The following is a 14,713-nucleotide window of genomic DNA, read 5'->3' on the forward strand; positions in this document are numbered from 1 at the left end:
TTCTTTTCTAATTATTTAATTCCTTCCAATTTCAGATGGCTTGATGTTCCCCTCTCCCAGGAGTGTTTTGCCCGAAACTGACTGTCAATAAATGTGACCATGATGATCATAATCAAGATATCGCTCATTTAGTCCACTAATATATACAACTATGGGCCTGCTCTTATATTATCCTCCTGTTTTATTTAATGTGTGCTACCATAATTGCAGGTATTGTACTTCACATTATGAGTCTATTTTCAGAGGTTGCTAGAGAAGAGTTTGCAGTCTGTCTTGACAACCTTGTTCATCACACTGTATTTTTTTTTTTTTTTTTTTTTGAGATGGAGTCTCGCTCTGTCGCCCAGGCTGGAGTGCAGTGGCCGGATCTCAGCTCACTGCAAACTCCGCCTCCCAGGTTTACGCCATTCTCCTGCCTCAGCCTCCCGAGTAGCTGGGACTACAGGCGCCCGCCACCTCGCCCGGCTATTTTTTTTGTATTTTTTAGTAGAGACGGGGTTTCACCGTGTTAGCCAGGATGGTCTCGATCTCCTGACCTTGTGATCCGCCCGTCTCGGCCTCCCAAAGTGCTGGGATTACAGGCTTGAGCCACCGCGCCCGGCCCACACTGTATTCTTGAAAAGAATCCCCTGATTAGCCTCCAAAATCATCAGTCTTTGTCCTGAATTAGACAGAATAAAGTGTCTAACTGGCATGTGAGATGAATTCGCCTCTCCAAATCTCCACATCTCCAAATCTCACACCCTCAGACCTTCCCAGAACATTCACAGACAGGTAGGCACTAGGAGAATAATAAGTCTCAGAAACATTCCTTTTGGTTCCCCTTAAAACAAGATGTTGCCACTTTTAGGGGCTGCATTGTGGAAGGAAGGAAGGAAGGGAGAAGAAAGAAGTGATCTTCTCATGGTCACTTGATCTGACTTTGCTTATCTGAAATCAAAATATAATGCAAGCTGGCCAGGCGTGGTGGCTCACGCCTATAATCCTAACACTTTGGGAGGCCAAAGCAGGTGGATCACCTGAGGTCAGGAGTTCAAGACTGGCCTGGCCAACATGGTGAAACTCCGTATCTACTAAAAAATACTAAAATCAGCTGGGTGTGGTGGCAGGCACCTGTAATCCCAGCTACCTGGGAGGCTGAGGCAGAAGAATCGCTTGAATCCTGGAGGAAGAGGTTGCAGTGAACAGAGATTGCACCACTGCACTCCAGCCTGGGTGACAGAGCAAGACTCTGTCTCAAAACAGAAAAAAGAAAAAAAGATATATATAATGCAAGCATTCTTTCACCTATCCCCCTGGGATTACAGTTTATGACTACAGCTCTTTCCTTTCTCTGTTGACTTTACACATGATTTTGCAGGCTTATGGTTTATTTTATGGAGAAGACTGAAGGGTGTGTGGTAGCTAAAGGGCAATTCATTTTTCCTGCTCTGCCCAAAGTTGGCAAACAGCCATCATCAAGTCCTAAATGGGAGTGTGGGGGCGTCTCCCTGTGGGTGACAGTGTCCAAGCGCAGGCTGGATGATGGCTAGAAATCAGAAATCCTGAGGGCTGTTCCAGCCTCACAATTCCACAAGCCTCTTTCCCATGCATGGGGAGAGAGACAAAATGAACAAGTCCAATCCCCTAGTGCTCTCATCTTGGCACTTTGTCAAATCTTGTATTAAAGGTTTCCTACATTGGTATCTTGTAGATCTCTTAACTAAAATGTAGGTTCCCCAGAGGCTGAGTGCACTGCCTTGCTTCTCCTGATCCATAATCCACTGTAGGTAGCTTATGGCTCTGGATTGAAGAAGTGTTCAATAACTAGCAGATTCTCTTGGCCTTTCGATGACATGCTTTAAAGTTACCGCTAGAAGTAAGGTTTCAGGGATATGGAGATACAGTTACAACATGGCTCTGCACAAAGAAACTCGTAACATCAGAGTTTAGAAAGATTGAACTGGAATAAAAGTTATAATACAGGTACAGGTGTTGGCAGAATTATAGAAGTTCAAATGAAGAAACTACATTTTACTTAGGGAGACGGATTAAGAAATATTTGACACAAGAAGTCCTATGGACCTATGACTCAAAGAATGAATAATGTTTAACCAGGTGAAAAGTGAATAACTAAAACTCATATAAGGAAGACACTCCACCCAACAATTGCAAAATACACATTCTTCTCAAGTGCACATGGAGCATTCTCCAGGAGAGAGAATATGTTAGGCCGTATAACAAGTCTCAATGCATTCAGAAGAACTGAAACCATATATAATATCTTCTCCAACCATAATGGAATTAAATTCAATCAATAACAGAAGGAAAAATTTGGGGAATTCAAAACCATGTGGAAATTAAACAACACACTCCTAAATAACCATTGGGTCAAAGAAGAAATCACAAGGGAGATTAGAAAATACTTTGAGATGAATGAAAACAAAAATAAAATGTACTAAACTTATGGGACACAGTGAAAGCAATGCTTAGAAAGAAATGTGAATACAGATATATTTAAAAAGAGACCCCAATTCAGTAAACTAATTTTTCACCTATGACTCTGGAACAAGAAGGGCAAACTAAACTGAAAGCAAGCAAAAACAAAGACAAAATAAATATTGAAGTAGAAATGAATGAGAGAATATGAATACAATAGAGAAAATCAACAAAACCAAAGGTTGTTCTTGGAAAACATCAGCAAAACTGACAAACTTTTAGCTAATTGACTAAGAAAAAAGGGAGAAGACTCAGATTGCTAAAATCAGAAATAAAAAAGAATCGCTATAGAATAAAAAAGATTATAAGAAAATACTATGACCATCCGTATGCCAATAAATTAGATAATTAATATGAACAAATTTCTAGAAATACATAAACTACCGAAACTCTCTCAAGAGGAAAAAGAAAATCTGAATAATCTATAACAAATAAAGGAATTTCATTAGTAATCAAAAATGTTCCACAAAGAAAAGCCCAGGACCAGATGACTTCACTGGTAAATTCTACCAAATGCTTAAAGAATTACCACTAATCCTCTCAAACTCTTTCAAAAAACAGAAGGGGAAGAAACATTTCCCAACTCATTCTATGAGTCCAGTATTACTATGATACAAAAACCCAACAAAGACATCACAAGAAAACTACACACCAATATCCCTTATGGACAATATATAGATACACAGACACACACAACTCCCTAAACAATATACTAACAATCCAAACCCAACTACAGATATAACGGGTTATACACCATGGACAGTTAAGCTATTTGCCAGGCATGCAAGGTTAAACCATTCAACATCTGAAACTCAAATAATGTAAGACACCATATGAAAAGAATAAAGGACAAAAAACACATGATCATCTTAACAGATGCAGAAGGAACATTTGGTAATCTTTAGCACCCTTTCCTGATTTAAAAAAAAAAACAAAAAAAACCCAGCGCTAACATCACACTTAATGGTAAAAGACTAAAAGCTTCCCCCTCCCTACCTCAGATCACAAACAAAACAAAGATGCCCACTTTCACCACTTTTATTTGACATTGTACTGGCATTTCTAGTGAGAGCAGTTGTGCAAGAAAAATAAAAAGCATTTGCGCTGGAAAGGAAGCAGTGAAATTTTCTCTATTGGCAGATTACATGATTTTGTATACAGAAAATCCTAAGAAATACACACACACATGCACACACACACACACACACACACAGACACAATCAGAGCTAAGTTATCTCAGCAACATTAAGGATATAAGTTCAATATACATAAAGCAATTGTATTTCTATATACTAAAAAGAAATTAAGAAAACAATTATATCGGCTGGGCGCGGTGGCTCATGCCTGTAATCCCAGCACTCTGGGAGGCCCAGGCAGGTGAATCATGAGGTCAGGAGATCGAGAACAATCTGGCTAACACGGTGGAACCCCGTCTCTACTAAAAAAAAAAAATACAAAATATTAGCCGGGCGTAATGGCGGGCGCCTGTAGTCCCAGTTACTTGGGAGGCTGAGGCAGGAGAATGGCGTGAACCTGAGAGGCAGGGCTTGCAGTGAGCCAAGATTGCGCCACTGCACTCCAGCCTGAGCTACAAAGCAAGACTCCGTCTCAAAAAAAAAAAAAAGAAAAAAAAAGAAAAAAAAGAAAACAATTATATCTATGATAACATCAGAAAAAATAAAATACCTATGAATAAATGTAACAAATGATGTGCAAGGCCTATACACTAAAAACTAAAACGTCATGGAAAGAAATTAAAGAAGACCTAAGCAAATGGAAATACATTTCGTGTTCACGGACTGGAAGACTAAAGGTTAAGAGGGATATACTCCCTTCATTGATCTGCAGATTCAACACAATCCCAATCAAAGTTGCAACTGCATTTTTTACAGAAACAGACATTTTAAAATTCGCATGGAAATGCAAGGAACCCAGAATAGCCAAAACAACTTTGAAAAAGAACAAAGCTGGACTCACACTTATTTCAAAACTTACTACAAAGTCACAGTAATCAAGACTGTGTAGTACTGATATCAGAACAGTCATATAGATCAATCAAATAGAACTGAGAATCCGTAAATAAACCCAGGTATCCATGGTCAATTGATTTTTCCACTTCACATCCATTGGGATGGCTATAATTCAAAAAGAGGAACATGGAGAAACTGGAACCTCATACATTGCTGCTGTGAATGTAAAATGGCACAGCCACATTGGAAAACAATTTTGATAATTCCTTAAGAACTTAAACATATGGTCCGGTATAAGGCCAAGAAAATTGAAATCATATGTCCCTAGAAAAACACATATACACAAATGTTCCCAACATTATGGCCCAAAATGGGAAACAACCCAAATGTCTACCAACGGATGAGTGGATAAACAAAGTGTGGTATATCCATGCAGTGAAATATTATTCAGCCATTTAAAAGGAATAAAGTATCAATACATGCTATGACATGGATGAACCTTGAAAACATTATGCAATGTAAAAGAAATCTGATACAAAAGTCCATATATTGTACAATTCCCTTTATATGAAATGTCCAGAATAGGCAAATACCCAAAACAGATTCATGGCGCAGGGGGAAGGTGTGGAGATGGAAGTGACAACTAATGTGTGTGTTTGGCATGATGAAAAATGTTCTGATTTTAGACAATGTGATGATTATGCAACTTTGTGGTTATATTAAATTGCATAATTTAAGATGCTGAATTTTATGTATATAGCCAGCCCTTCAAATCCATGGATTCAACCAACAAAGGACTGAAAATATTTTAGAAAAACAATTTAAAAATAACAATACAGCAATAAAAAAATACAAATTTTTAAAAATACAGTATAAGAACTATTTACATAGCATTTACATTATATTAGGTATTATAGGTTGAGTATCCCTTATTCACAATGCTTGGCACCAGAAGTGTTTTGGATTTCAGAATTCCTTGGATTTTGAAATATTTCTTTTTTTTTTTTTTTTTGAGACGGAGTCTGGCTCTGTCACCCAGGCTGGAGTGCAGTGGCCGGATCTCTGCTCACCGCAAGCTCCGCCTCCCGGGTTTACGCCATTCTCCTGCCTCAGCCTCCGGAGTAGCTGGGACTACAGGCGCCCGCCACCTCACCCGGCTAGTTTTTTTGTACTTTTTAGTAGAGACGGGGTTTCACTGTGTTAGCCAGGATGGTCTCGATCTCCTGACCTCGTGATCCGCCCGTCTCGGTCTCCCAAAGTGCTGGGATTACAGGCTTGAGCCACCGCGCCCGGCCTGAAATATTTCAAAATATAAATAATATCTATGGGATGAGACCCAAATTTAAACACAACATTTATTTATGTTTCGTATACACCTCATACACATAGCCTGAAGTTAACTTCATACACTATTTTTAATAATTTTGTGCATGAAACAAAGTTTTGACTGGGTTTTGACTGCAAACTATCACATGAGGTCAGATGTGAAACCAATCCCCTGTGGATACCAAGGGATGACTGTGATTGTTTCAGTGTTTTAAAACTCAGATCTAAGTTATGGAATCAGAATCACGGTGTGATATACTTAGTGTAGAACAAACTGGGACTAATTACCTTTATTTGATTGCTTCCTGCAATAATGTTAAGGGAGAAAAGCAGAGCACAAAAGTCAATAACTTTTATTAATTCATTCCTCAAAAATGTATAGGTTTCTTGCCATCCTATGCAACTGTGTTAGTTCCCTCAGGGCATACAAAGCTGAATGGTGCTCAGCTCCCCTCTTATGCTCTTAGAAGTTGATGGCATGGCTTAGAAGAGCACACAGTGCAGACAGCCCAAAGAGGGTAAGTTCTGCTTGCCTACTGAGCATTGGACAGGTCAGGGCAAGCCACCAAACTTCCAGTTCTGAGCATCCCAAACAAGTCTGTCTAGGAAGAGAATGACTGGAGACATGAAGGCTGACAGGCTACACAGGAGAGAGACACTTAAATGAGTTATAGAATGAAGGTCACACCCTGATCTCCCAGACAGGAGAGAAAGCAGTTGAGCATCCTTTTGTCTGGAGCCCCTGATTGAGGAGAGGGAGGTATTGAGACAGATCACTCTGACTCCTGAACAAGCTCAGTACAAATTCCCCTAGGCAAGGTGGCAGGGGAGGGGATGCTGTAAGAAACAAAAGGAAAAATTCAAACACAAAAGTCACTCCATGCTAGGCTTTATCAGAGATGAAGAAAACAAGAAGGGATAACTTTTTAAAAGTGCAACCTGGGTAGGAGAAGACTGTCCTGCCACTTCAGCAAAGTGAAGAGAGCAGGCACAGCCTAGACCACGTGGGGCCTGGTGGAACAATGGGGCTTAGCCTAGAACCAAGTGAAAGGAAGGGGACAGCATCATGCAAAGACAAACACTGGAGTGAGCATAATGGTTAACTCACATCAAAGGAACAGTGTTGTGGTGGACACACAGCCAAGACTACAGAGAGGAGAAGAGACACAAGCCTGAGATCTGGTGGATACAGCAGAAAGATTCTAGCTTTCATGACTGGGGAGGGGGGCAGACTGGAATAACAATTATTCTGCTACTGTTTTTATTCGTTTTTTGTTTTGTTTTTTTGAGATAGAGCCTTGCTCTGTCATCCAGGCTGGAGTGCAGTGGCACAATCCTGCCTCCACCTCCCAAGTAGCTGGGCTGGGATTACAGGCATGTACCACCATGCCTGGCTAATTTTTGCATTTCAGTAGAGACACGGTTTCACCATGTTGGCCAGGCTGGTCTCAAACTCCTGACCTCAAGTGGTCCACCCACCTTGGCCTCCCAAAGTGCTGGGATTACAGGCGTGATCCACCGCATCCAGCCTGTTTTTATTTTTAACTGTGCCTGTTAGATTCTTCCCTCTCTGAGTTGGTGGGAACTGGGAAATTGAGGCTACACAGAATACAAAGCAAAATGCTAGAAGTGACTCAAGAAAATAAAAGTACTAGGAAAAGGCAGTGTGTTGCAAAAGAGAGACAGACAGCTTTAATTTAGAGACCAGGAAAAGATTCTATTCAGGTAGTGACGTGTGAATTTGAAAGGAGATGAAAGGTTTTAAAAATTGTTTTCTGATTATAGCAACAATATAAATTTAGTTTCATACATATATTTTTTTAAATGGAAATGAAAATCACAAAGTATTCTACTGTTCAGATAAAGCCACCATTACCATTTAGGGAGTATATCTTTCCACATTTTATTTATTTATTTATTTATTTATTTATTTATTTATTTATTTATTTATATCTGTCTCTATCTATCTATAAATATCTAAAAATCTATGCATATAAATAAATACAGATATAAACCTAAGTTGTATGTGTTTGTAAATATGTACACATATGTATTTCAAAACAAAAGTTGTGATTGATAAAGATTCTAACAGGGGAAACAGAAGATTGAAAAGTATATTCTGACCAGGCGCAGTGACTCATGCCTGTAATCCCAGCACTTTGGGAGGCCAAGGCAGGTGGATCACGAGGTCAGGAGATCGAGACCATCCTGGCCAACATGGTGAAACCCCGTCTCTACTAAAAATACAAAAAATTAGCCCGGCATGATGGCAGGCACCTGTAGTCCCAGCTGCTCAGGAGGCTGAGGCAGGAGAATGGCGTGAACCCAGGAGGCAGAGCTCGCAGTGAGCTGAGATCGTGCCAGTGCACTCCAGCCTGGGTGATAGTGCGAGACTCGGTCTCAAAAAGAAAAAGAAAAGTATTATATGAGAGAGAGAGAAATCTGAGCACAGGCAGCAAAAAGAAAAGACAGAGTGTTCCAGAAAGAGCATGAGCTAAACAGTATTGGGTTCAAATTCTACCTCTGCCTCTATGGAAACCCAAGCAAGTTACCTAACCACACTGAACTTCAGTTTCCTCCTGTATAAAATGGGGGTAATAATACACACTTGTAGAGTTGTTTAAATGATCAGAGACACTTTCATATGTCAAGTGTGTCGGTCAAGTTTGCAGCAGTGCATGTAGGAAATGGAAATGAGCTAAACAGGACTCCTGTGTGTGTGTGCTGGTGGTGTATTGCAGACTGAGCAGCTGTATGTGGTTCTTCTTGCTTCTAGTGGAACACGGATAAAAGAAAAAGGGATGCCAGGGACAACTCACTAAATACAGCCCATGGATCACAAGCATTCCGAATTAACTGTAAAAGCAAACTAGCCAGAAATGGTAATAGGTCTTTTAAAACTATTGATGAGGTCAGGTGTGGTGACTCACGCCTGTAATCCCAGCACCAGCATTTTCGGGGGCCAAGGCTGGTGGATCATGAGGTCAGGCGTTCAAGACCAGCCTGGCAAATATAGTGAAACCCTAAGTCTACTAAAAAATTTTAAAAATTAGCCAGGCACGGTGGCAGGCAACTGTAATCCCAGCTACTCAGGAGGCTGAGGCAAGAGAATCACTTGAATCTGGGAGACAGACGTTGCAGTGAGCTGAGATCGTACCGCTGCACTTCAACCCAGGTGACAGTGTGAGACTCCATCTCAAAAAAAAAAAAAAAAAAAAAAAAAAACCAAAAACCATTCATGAACTGTCCTTAAGCAATAACTCACCCAATTCCTAGAGAATTCACAAGCTGCACCTTAAGCCCAGTCCCACTGCTTGTGATTTCCTTCTGAACAGCTATATTATACTAGGCAACAGGCCAAGGTTACTAGCTTTTTTTTTTTTTTTTTTAAACGGTTATTTTAGTGCTTCTAGTCTTTGAACATCTCTTCTGGCCCTCAGAAAGCAGGGTAACAGAAGGACACTGGTGGCTAGCATTTGACTATTGATTCACTTGGGTTGGGCAGATTATATTTGTTTGTTTGTTTGTTTGTTTGTTTGTTTGTTTTGAGACGAAGTCTTGCTCTGTGGCCCAGGTTGGAGTGCAGCGGCGTGATCTCTGCTCACTACAAGCTCCGCCTCCTGGTTTCACGCCATTCTCCTGCCTCAGCCTCCCAAGTTGCTGGGACTACAAGTGCCTGCCACCACACCTGGCTAATTTTTTGTATTTTTAGTAGAGACAGGGTTTCACCATGTTAGCCAGAATGGTCTCAATCTCCTGACCTCGTGATCCACCCGCCTCAGCCTCCCAAAGCAGATTACATTTCTTTTCTAGTTTTCCCTGAAACAGGGTAGGCAGGTTCCTGTCCCTGAGCAAAAACATCAACATATGGAGAGTCACTCAGGAAACCAATTTGGGTGAAGTATCTGTTTGCATAACCCATTTTTCTCCCAGAGCTATAAAAGTAATTGTTCATCCATCTCTGGCAAAGGAGACCATTATCCTGTTCTTACTGTGATTTGGATCTAATTTAGATGTCAACTACATTTATGAGTACTCAATTTATTACACAATCAAGATAAACAGATGGTGTCTCATAATCAGTATGAGGGCAGAATGACTTGGAGTGCTTGGAGATGAGCCAATAAAAACCTGTTTGCAGTGCCATTGAGTTTGGCAGTGCCTCCCAGAAGAGGTACCTCATTCTCACAGAATTAGCAGACCATAAAAACAGCCCTAAATCTTTGGGAGAAACAAAGTGAGGGAAATCAGAGAGGCAATCAATATTTAAGGAAGTGCAGGACAAGAACGGGGGGCTCTGAAAGGAAGACTGTGTAAATGGTGGGTGACCAGGAGGGCTAAAAAGCCATAAGGGCCTGCAGCCCCTGCCTAGCTACTGCAGCCCCAATAGCTGAAAATGCAGCCAGCATTACTGAACTCAACTGCTTACCTCAACTTTGCAGGGAGGCAGCCTTGAGTCATTCAATCAATACTGACTGGAGGGCTCCTGTGTGCAGGTCACCAACAGGCCCTGTTGGCAATACAAAGAAGGATGCAATAGAGGTTCTGCTGGTAGGGGGCTTGTAACCAATGTACATGCATAATCATGGAACTCAGTATCATACCATGTGCCAGGAAACAGTGAGGGAGCCCAGCTCTTTTCTACTAGAAAGAGCTGTTTGCCTGTGGTAAACAGAAATCCCTTAGTTCCAGTGATCAATGCTGTTTTGTGTAATCTAGTCCCATACTTATACAAATACAGATTATAAAAATAAATCAATCTTTTTAGTTACATAGAATTACATAAAATTATGAGTTTCTAACTTTAAAAATCAGGATATAACCCACATAAAACTGAATATTGAAAAGACCAAAGTCTTCCTACTCATTCTCTACTAAAAGACATATTTAATAATAAAATATATGCAAGATGAAGTTATATAGACTTTTAAGCCGAGATAGTTGTATCGTTAGTCTCAAAATCAAAAGTCTTCAGAACAAGTAAAAGAGGCAGGAGAGCTTCAGCTTAGTCAGGAAAATTCTGTGCCCACCATCCCACCTGCCCCCCATTTCCCCCACCAACACCTCATCAAATAACTAACAGAAAGAACAAAAAGAGATTTGAGGAGCTGCAAAAAATCCAAGATCCATTTTTTAGTGACAACCTCACAGCATTTTCTTTGAAAATGTTGTCAGTAAAAACAATCTATGGGCCGGTTATGGCGGCTCACGCCTATAATCCCAACACTTTGGGAGGCCAACGTGGGCAGATCACTTGAGGAGTTTGAGACCAGTCTGATCAACATGTTGAAACCTCGTCTCTACTAAAAATACAAAAATTAGCTGGGTGTGGTGGCACTTGCCTGTAATCCCAGCTATCCTGGAATCAGAGACAGGAGAATTGCTTGAACCCGAGACATGGAGGTTGCAGTGAGCCAAGATTGCGCCACTGCACTCCAGTCTGGGCGACAGAGCGAGATTCCATCTCAAAAAAATTAGGCCAATGTCTTTCCTTATTTGATCTGTTTAAGCGCTTTCCTGTGTAAATGATCCTCTTAACATTACTGCTTGTAGGAAGCAGCCAATTCTGGGCCAGTTTGCTCAGAACACGTCACAACGAAAATGAAAACTCAGTCCCATGTCTGCTGTAGATCTTTCCCTAGATCTTCATAGGGCTGACCCCTGGTCATTCAGTTCTCTGCTCAGATGTCACTGGCTGGATGTGAAGAAAGGAGGGAGTGGCATCAGGGATTGACCCAGGTTTCATGTTTGGTGAATGGGATGGAGAGTTGTTGCATCAAACACGTCAGGGAATTTAGGAGAAAGTGCAGGCCTGTGTGGAGAGAGACGTAGAGAGCAGAGGAGAGGGGAGGAGAGAGATGATTAACTCGGCTCACTTATGGACATGTGGAGTCTGTGAAATACCAAAGTGAAGATGTCCAACACACAGTTGAACAGATAGCTCTGGAACACAGGCAAGAAGTGTGGCAGACAGAGGAGAGACGAGAACATCAGCATACAGATGAGAATAAAAAACCATAAAGTACATGAGATTACTCTAAGAGAAGGGCAGAGAGTAAGAAGGAAAGAGAGCACCGAACCCTAAAGCACACCAATATTTAAGGGACATGTGGGGAAAAGGAAGAGAGATCAGCCTGTTACTGTGTCTATATAGAAAGAAGTAGACATAAGAGACTCCATTTTGTTCTGTATTTGAGATGCTGTAAATCTGTGACCCTACCCCCAACCTTGTCCTTGCAAGAGACATGTGCTGCGGTGACTCAAGGTTGAATGGATTTTGGGCTGTGCAGGATGTGTCTTTGTTAAACAAGTGCCTGAAGGCAGCTTGCTGGTTAAAAGTCATCACCATTCTCTTAATTTCAACTACCCAAGGACACGTACACGGCCAAAGGTCGCAGGGACCTCTGCCTAGGAAAGCTAGGTGTTGTCTAAGGTTTCTCCCCATGTGATAGACTGAAACAATGCTACTAAAAGGTTTATGGAGATGTTTGCATATGCATCTCAAGGCACAACATTTTCCTTTAAACTTATTCATGTCACAGAGGTTTTTGTTCATATGTCTTACTGCCGATTTCCTCTTTTTCTTTTATCCTATTGTCCTGCCACTCCCCTGTCTTTAAGATGGTAGAGATAATTATCAATAAATACTAAGGGAACTCAGAGACCGGTGCCGGCGTGGGTCCTCTGTAAGCTGAGCGCCGGTCCCCTGGGCTCCCGCTTTTCTTTCTCTATACTTTGTCTCTGTGTCTTATTTCTTTTCTCAAGTCTCTCGTTCCACCTTACGAGAAACACCCACAGGTGTGGAGGGGCAGGCCACCCCTTCAGGGACAGAGGAAATAAATTCAGCAACAATAACTAAGAAAGAATGACCAGACTGGAAGGAGAATGAGAAGAAGGGTGTCAATGGAAGATTCATAACATCAAATATGATAGAAGAGTCAAGTAAGATACGGGCTTGAGGAAACTGAGGCTGAACAAGAATAAATGAGAGAATTGATTTGGAGAAGGGGTCAGGAAACTTGATGGTCTAAAGAAGAAAAATGACTTACTTGAGGTTGCATTGCTGGTTAATGCTTAAGAAGATAGCAGGAAGAGGAAGGGGCCTGGTTTGGTGAGAGGAACTAACATGGACTGAGGCTCTATTACATCCCAAGCATGCTTCTTGGTGTCTTAGGTATGGTCATTTAGATCACACAATGCTATCCTATAAGGCATATACTTAATAGTATCCCCATTGTGTTGATGAAAAATGTGAGACTAAATAATGTGTTCAAGGTCATAATGTCCATAAGCATTTAAACTGTCATTCAAAGCCATGTCTTTTGACTTCATGCATGGTAGCAATCTAGGGGCCCAAAGCCAGTGCCTTTTCCACTCTATCAAATTACTTTTTCATTAGTACTTGTTAAGTGTCCTGCTGTCCCCAACAACAATAAAAAATACTGAGTGCTAGACAGGCATGGTGGCTCACACCTGTAATCCCAGCACTTTGGGAGGCTGAGGTGGGCAGATCACCTGAGGTCAGGAGTTTGAGACCAGCCTGGGCAACATGGTGAAACCCTGTCTCTACTAAAAATAGAAAAAATTTTAGCCAGGTATAGTGGCAAACACCTGTAATTCCAGCTACTCAGGAGGCTGAGGCATGAAAATCGCTTGAACCCAGGAGGCAGAGGTTTCAGTGAGCCAAGATTGCACACTGTACTCCAGCCTGGGTGACAAAGTAAAACTCTGCCTTTAAAAAAAAAATAAAATGAACTGAGTGCCTCAGTTCATTGACCTTTTCCACAGAGTTTCCTCAGTTGAAAAGTCAATTCAAGACCAAAATATTTAAAGTATAATATTTTTGTTCACACACACACAAAAAAATCACTACATAAACACACAAATCCTGCTGCCACTTTGGTTGCTAATGGGAACCAGGTGATGAAACCAGCAATATAAAAGTTAAGACACTATGTAAACCAAAGAGATCGAAGGTGGCTTCTAGCTCCTAGCTGCTTCTTTGCTGAAATATACCATATTGATGGTGAGCATCTTATATTTATGATTTTTATGGAAACCCTCAGTAACCAAAAGACATTTTAAAATGCAAAGTACACACACACGCACATACACACACATGAAACTATCAATTGTGTTTATAGATTAGCTAAGTAGTATCTACAGGAACACACAAAAAAACCCCACAGAATATCATAACAATTAATACATATAACACTTACTATATGCCAGAAAATTTGGGGTTTTACATATCATTTAACACTCCCCAGAGCCCCACTATTATTATTATTGTACAAATGAAGAAACCTATTGTACAAATGAAGAAACAGAGGCACAAGATGATTAATTAACTTGCTCGGTGTCACATAACTAGTAAACAGCAAAGCAAACCCCAGAGCCTGTGGAGCCTGACTCAGACCAAATTAAAAGTGGCTGTAACTTTTCTCCCTCTGGAGAGTTCTGAGCTTTCATTATAGAACTGTTCTTCCTAAAGGGCAGAGGAATGAACTAGGTACCTACCTTGAGAATTAATGTTCTGGAATGCATAGTGTGAGAAAGAAAAATTGTCACCTTAGCAGAACATGGTCGGATATGATGCCAGCTGATCCTTCTGGAAAAATATTAGTGTTTCTTATAAAACACCTGATATATTTGAATAAGCAGACCAAGGAAGAGTCCGGTTACTTTTTGCCAAGAGAAAATTTTTTGTTTACTTAAAAGCTCCTGGCCGGGCGCGGTGGCTCAAGCCTGTAACCCCAGCACTTTGGGAGGCCGAGACGGGCGGATCACGAGGTCAGGAGATCGAGACCATCCTGGCTAACACGGTGAAACCCCGTCTCTACTAAAAAATACAAAAAACTAGCCGGGCGAAGTGGCGGGCGCCTGTAGTCCCAGCTACTTGGGAGGCTGAGGCAGGAGAATGGCGTAAACCCGGGAGG

This window comes from Chlorocebus sabaeus, chromosome 22 (assembly GCF_047675955.1).
Source record: "Chlorocebus sabaeus isolate Y175 chromosome 22, mChlSab1.0.hap1, whole genome shotgun sequence".
Taxonomy (NCBI): domain Eukaryota; kingdom Metazoa; phylum Chordata; class Mammalia; order Primates; family Cercopithecidae; genus Chlorocebus; species Chlorocebus sabaeus.